Here is a 6,325-nt window from a genome sequence, read left to right as displayed (position 1 = left end):
ATTGAAATAAATAACCGAATCGTTTTTATAAGCGGAATAACATACAACTATAATATAATATTATAGTTGTATCAAAGACATATTTTACTTCAGGACTTGAATGACTCATGAAACCTCTTGAAAGGGTATACTGTTTTCTTTAGCTACATTCAATACATAGAAGAGAAGGAATGAAAATATTACACTGTTTATTCGGTTATCAATTAATTATAATTATAACTCACTAATCAAAATTATAGACTCCAACACAGGTTGTACTTAAATCTTAATAAATTCGGATTTCAAACTCAACGAGAACTTGATTTGAACTAGAAAAAAGAAATATTAAATTTGACAAGGACTTAATGCTAACTCTACTAAATTTCGTCGTCCAATCGACAAAGTTCAGAATTTACTAAGCCTTAAGGCTTGAAACTCACTAAATCACATATCCAAAAAAATTTCTACATGACTTGGACTCGTATTTGGAGGTATTGGACTCTACTTTCATTTTTAGCTCGACCTTATCGCTCAATAATTGAGATTTTACTTATGAACAACTCCGTTTGCGAATAGATGTACTCATAACATTGAATTTTTAATTTACATATATCTTAATAATTCAACAAAGATACTATCACATACAATTATTAAAATGGAATTGAACTCTATTTACTCTTGAATTCGATTTTTATATATAATTATATATTTGATGATAAATCATTTGACTAATTGAAAGAAACAGCCCTTATTTCATCAGCGTTTATATTTTCCAGACAAAGTTTAACAGTGAAGACAAAAGATTAATAAATTATATTAAAAGGTTAAACTAATCAACTTCTACCAATTATTCAGATTTTACCAATTTTCTTTTATAAGATTGAGCTCTATCAACTTGTGTACATCATTGAAAAAATAAAAAAATGTTGATTGTTGTAGATGATAATATTTTTGGCATTTTGTAACTTTTAATATGTTTCTTGCAATATATCCTCACATGTTAAAGATGACTCTTCAATATCTTGACATTTTTAACAATACTATTAATGTTAATATTGGGCTACGCTTGATTCATTATTTATGCAAATTCATAAGGATCTTTTTAATGCAATATTACAATATCAGAGATTAGAAGATGGCTCAATGACAGTATAGCAATAAAAAATCATCACAAAATAAGGGAAGGCTTTATTAATAACAACGGATACATAAACTCCAAAAATAAAATATACGCTGTCCTAGATGAAGATGGAGAAATATAACTTACGAATGATATTCCAATATTCTACTAATAGACTTATTCATTATAATTATGTATAGATACAATAAATATGATTAAATAATAATCATATTCATACGAATTTGATTAATGAGTTTTGATGTTACTGATACTAAGAGTATAATATCAGGTGACTAATTTCTTGGAATTGTTATTTTCTATATATTAATCATTATTTGTCTACGAAAACTTATTCATATAAGCCATCCTCAGAAATATAATATTAACATAATATCGTTTGCTTGATTTTGAGCAGACAGTATCAACATATTTAAAAAATACTAAAAATTACATGACAATAAAATTAATATTAAATTAATCCAAACAAAATTGTGATTTAAAGAGTCAAATACAAAATTCAACCACTGAAAAACTGTCTAATAAGTTATTAATATGATTGATATTTGTTTCAATTTTTACATAAAACATATTATATACAAGTTCAGTCAATTTGATCCTGTAGTATTTGAGCTTTAAATCGAAATTTTATGTCATCAATATAATCAATTTCAGTTGGTGAGACTTGTTGTTAACCAAATAATCCCTATCTTTTTTTTCGTTAGTCTTGCAACGTGAATGCACTATTCTTTAGGTATGTTACAAAGTCTGAAAAAAGTCAAAATATGAATTTGAAAATGGGCTCTTACGTTGCGTATGGAGTGTATTTTCCCATAAATACCTCAGTTATTAAAATCCATTGGCTTTTTACAGAGAAATCCGGAGATTTGTGGTCGAAAATGTTATCCGTCTTCAGCTTGAATTGCACGTACTAAGAAGTGGTTTCTTAAGAATGGCGTAGTAAATATGACAGACAGAGTTTGTTATTATTATCTCACTCAAATTATGTCATTTTACATGTAGGACTGTCGTAGTTTGACTCACGAAACTTACACTTTCCTAGATGTGAATTGTACAAGGTACAGTGATCGGAAAAGAATGAGCATAACACAAACATAACACTCCTGTCATAATTTATAAGCACCTGGAAATTTGAAATTCTTATATAAACTGATGCTCTCAATCAATTTTTATATTTTTTTCACTAATGAATAGAAAAATGTTCAAGCTTGCTTAAGTTTTAAAAAAAATCTCTATTATTTAGAAGGGTCATTATTAGCCCTAAACGTTGAAGACAATTCGGAGGTTATTTAAGTTATTAAATACAGCTCTATATTGCAACTTTTTCTTACATTTTTGCTATAGCCATATAGTTTAAACCCTCTAGAACATTATTAGGATAATTTTTTTATAATGTTTTTGAAAAAAAAATCATCAAAGTTATGATCTAAAAGATGTACATATTTATGGCGTTTTAAGCGTCACAAAACTTTTTATCAATCAGCTGTTCAAGCAACTTAATACGTGAGGGAGAAAAAGATTAGAGCATTCACTCTTTTGTAACATCCCTATATTCTTTAAAAATAACTTTCACGTCACGATGTCTTATTATCTTTTATGATCAGTGTTACCAAATAACCAATTTTTATCAGGCTCAGTTAACATAAAAAACCGCAGCTCCTTAGGACTTTATCAGTTTTTGAATTAATATAAATTAATTTACTTATATCAACGGATAGGGTATAATACTGTTGCAATATTGAAAAAAACTATTCGAACTTGCTTTTATGTTATCGCCAGTCAGATGTCTTTGTAATGGTATGTGTGTTTATTTGTCTGCTAATAAAAACGCATACAAATACGAACACCTCCGTTGTATTCGAGTATTTTCTCTAATAAGTTTATTTTTATAAAAAACAAGATCAATTTCCTTAGTCTAAAAGTTTTTTAAGGCATGGGCTGTCGATTATAAATTGCACCACAAAAATTAAAAATCCAAGAAACGAAATTATTGAACGTATATTGAATTTGCATACAAATTAAAAAAGGGAATTAGGAAGACTTGTATCCCTATTATAGTTGAAAAAGGAACATATTGCCAAATGTTATGTTGTCTATTGACAAGTTTGACTAAATTCCGGAGTTATTTAAAGCATTAATAAAATAATTCTAAATATAATACATAATACGAGTAAGTTCTAGTACAACTATAATAATACAAAAGGATGTACCCGTTTTATAAATTTTATTTCGAATTATTTTATTATGCATATAGTAAGAATACTATAGCAAACTTGCTAATCCTCTGCCTCATATCCTTTTTTAATTCGTAATTAATATATGTACGTTATCACTTTTTCGTTTTTTTGGGTGCATTTTCGAATCTACAGCCCATACCTTAAAGAAAACCCTGAGGCACAGGTAATCGATTTTGTTTTATTAAAAAAATCAACTTATTTGCAAAAAAAAAACTTGCTCTGCGGAGACCAGGAATATGGTCTGATCAAAATGAAACATAGCCTTAGGTACGTAACTCAGAATTCTGAACAACTTTTATTTCTTATAACTAAAGTATGTATCTGTTTTTGTTTTTGAAATAAATACTCTATGCGTTTTATCAGCTGATATTCAACCATCTTCTGTATCTGTTTATGTATATATAAGTCCGTTCTCTTTGGGTAAGCAACACCGTTGAAATTAGCAGGCTGAAATGTTGCATGGGTGCCTCTTTTGAACTTGATCAGGCTAAGAAGGGGTTTCGATTGGGGGGGTATGCTATACACATAACACAAAAACCGTTTTTTGCAGCTCAAAGATATTAGATAGGGGTTGAATTGAAAATCGAAAAGTGATTGGCATCTTAAAAGAATAACTATTCGAATAACTACGGTTTCTAAATTTATTCAAAATCAAAAAAGTTATGTGTAAAAAAGAACTACGTGGAATTTACAATTTCGTTTTTTCCAGGTGGAAAAGAATGAACTTTCAATGAATTATTGGATTAATCAATGAAATATAATTTGTAAAAATTAGTCTGGACATTCGTTTGCATATAAATGGACTCATAAAAATTTATGTTTAACACATCAAACGCCTATGTTTTTTTGTTTTTTTAAAGAAATGCAATAAATTGATACATCTTGGACATAAAATATTCGACTCTAACTTAACAAAATAGTATTGATGAGACGATTAATCGGAATCGGCATCGCAAAAGTAATGTTGAATTCGTGATTCCAATTCTTATGTACTGAGCTGATTATAACATATAAATCTTCCAAGACTGACTTCCTCTCTCTGTGAAATTTAGGATTTATTTTTTCCGCCAACTCTTAATTCCAGTTCGTTCGAAAAGTAATCTCTTAAACTAGAGGGAGTAATTGGTATTGCTTGGAATTATGCATTTAATTCAGCACACACTTGAAAGTCCCCCTCTGACCAATAGACATACGACAAACTTGTCTTGATTAATTTAAATGAATGATAATTAATAAATAAATATTTCCAAATGCATGAGGGAGAGACCGCTATTAAACATAAATATGAATTGTCAAAGTTGATTTTCAATCTGCGAGGTACTAATTCATTTGGCATATCCTTTGAGATTTGAGCTTAAACATAATCTTTAGTCCTCTAGCAATTGCACCATTTCAGTAATAGAGTATTGTCTTACTTAGTATAATTATCTTCTTTGCTTAAATGGTAGTTACAACTTGAAATGAATGTACTGGTTAAATTTTTAATTTGTATTCGTATTCGATATCTATTTTTTTAAATCAATTTTCCCTCTTTAAGGATGAATATGAAAATATTAGCCGTCTAAAAACTTTTATTTTTCTACATGATATGCATTCATATGAATAAGCATCAGTACCACTAAAAACATATTGGTTATAATTTATAAGTTACATCCAGACTGCTCAAAAAAAAAATTGCATTCTTGGGTTTTTTAATTATTGTTCTGGTATAAATTTGCTACTGTAAAATTTGATTCAAATAGATTAATATAAATTATGAATAACATAATTTATATGAATTTTTAAATTATTTGACCTCCACCATTTTGTGTCCAAATGCGTCCGTGTAACGGGCAGGCTCATACTAGTAAATTTACATATTAAAGTCTATAGATTATAGTACATAGGATGTATCCGTTTTATATTTTTATTTTATTATAGCAAGACAATCTGCGTGACCGACGAACAAACAACTATAATATTATAATATAATGGACTAGGATATACCCGTATAATGGATTGTATTATGAACATACTGACAATTTAAAACTTGCTAATCTACGTCACATACATACACGTACTATAATTATAGGCAATAGATATGTAGGACAGAGATAATGAAAAAGTGATGTGTGAGAAAACATATCCACTATGATGAAATTAGGAAGATGAGTCAACTGTAATATTGATTTGATATAATTTATCCTAATATTGCTGAGCAGATGGATTGGTAGTGAAGGGATATGTAACCCTTTTCCGTTTTGTCTGCATTCCTCGAAATATATTAAAATTTTGGAGATGAATCGTCATAATTGGAGAAGAACTAACTACCTTTACATCGAACGATTCCTCGTTCCCAAGCCCTTCAGCCATCACCACAGAGATGTTGTTGTAATCTGGCACAATTGAACGGGGGACTATCACACATGGTGGGATTTTTTTCAAACTAACCCATTACTATTAGCATGTTGTCCCTTTTAGTAACTAAAAATGAAGATTTATAAATAATTTAATAAGGTTTTTGTATACTAGATATGCACCTATGAAATGAGACTTTCGGCTATTGGTCCCTAGGTGTCGCCGGTTAGACATTATAAACTGGTACAAAAATGAAAATGCTTATTTGGACATGTGTCAACAATATTTAATTAATTGTTTGAATAGTTTCATTCAGCAACGCCCTTTTTTCGATGTCTAATCTTGTGCCTACAAACTACGATGTGGGGACATCATAGATTTTCTTTTACCAAGTGAAGAAAAACGCTTCTCAAGCCCATGAAATGCTTATGGAAGCTTACGATGGACATGCTCTAACCAGAGCACAGTACACGATTCCTCGTTCCCAAGCCCTTCAGCCTTCACTACAGAGATATTGTAATCTGGCACAATTGAACGGGGGACTATCATACATGGTGAGATTTTTTTCAAACTAACCCATTATTATTAGCATGTTGTCCCTTTTAGTAGCTAAAAAGGAAGATTTATAAATAAT

General features: G+C 29.4%; 1 long non-coding RNA gene across 1 annotated transcript; it reads right to left on the bottom strand.

Moving 5' to 3' along the window:
• Positions 1–1,144: 1,144 nt before the first annotated feature.
• On the bottom strand, positions 1,145–2,074 carry LOC139905297 (uncharacterized). Its single transcript, XR_011779935.1, has 2 exons — positions 1,938–2,074; positions 1,145–1,864 (listed from the first exon to the last, which is right to left on the bottom strand). It is a non-coding gene; the product is annotated as an uncharacterized lncRNA (long non-coding RNA).
• Between the last annotated feature and the right edge of the window lie 4,251 nt (positions 2,075–6,325).

This window comes from Lepeophtheirus salmonis, chromosome 5 (assembly GCF_016086655.4).
Source record: "Lepeophtheirus salmonis chromosome 5, UVic_Lsal_1.4, whole genome shotgun sequence".
Classification (NCBI taxonomy): Eukaryota; Metazoa; Arthropoda; class Copepoda; order Siphonostomatoida; family Caligidae; genus Lepeophtheirus; species Lepeophtheirus salmonis.
The sequence above is the reverse complement of the archived record's forward strand: the minus strand, read 5'-3'. Positions and strand labels throughout refer to the sequence as shown.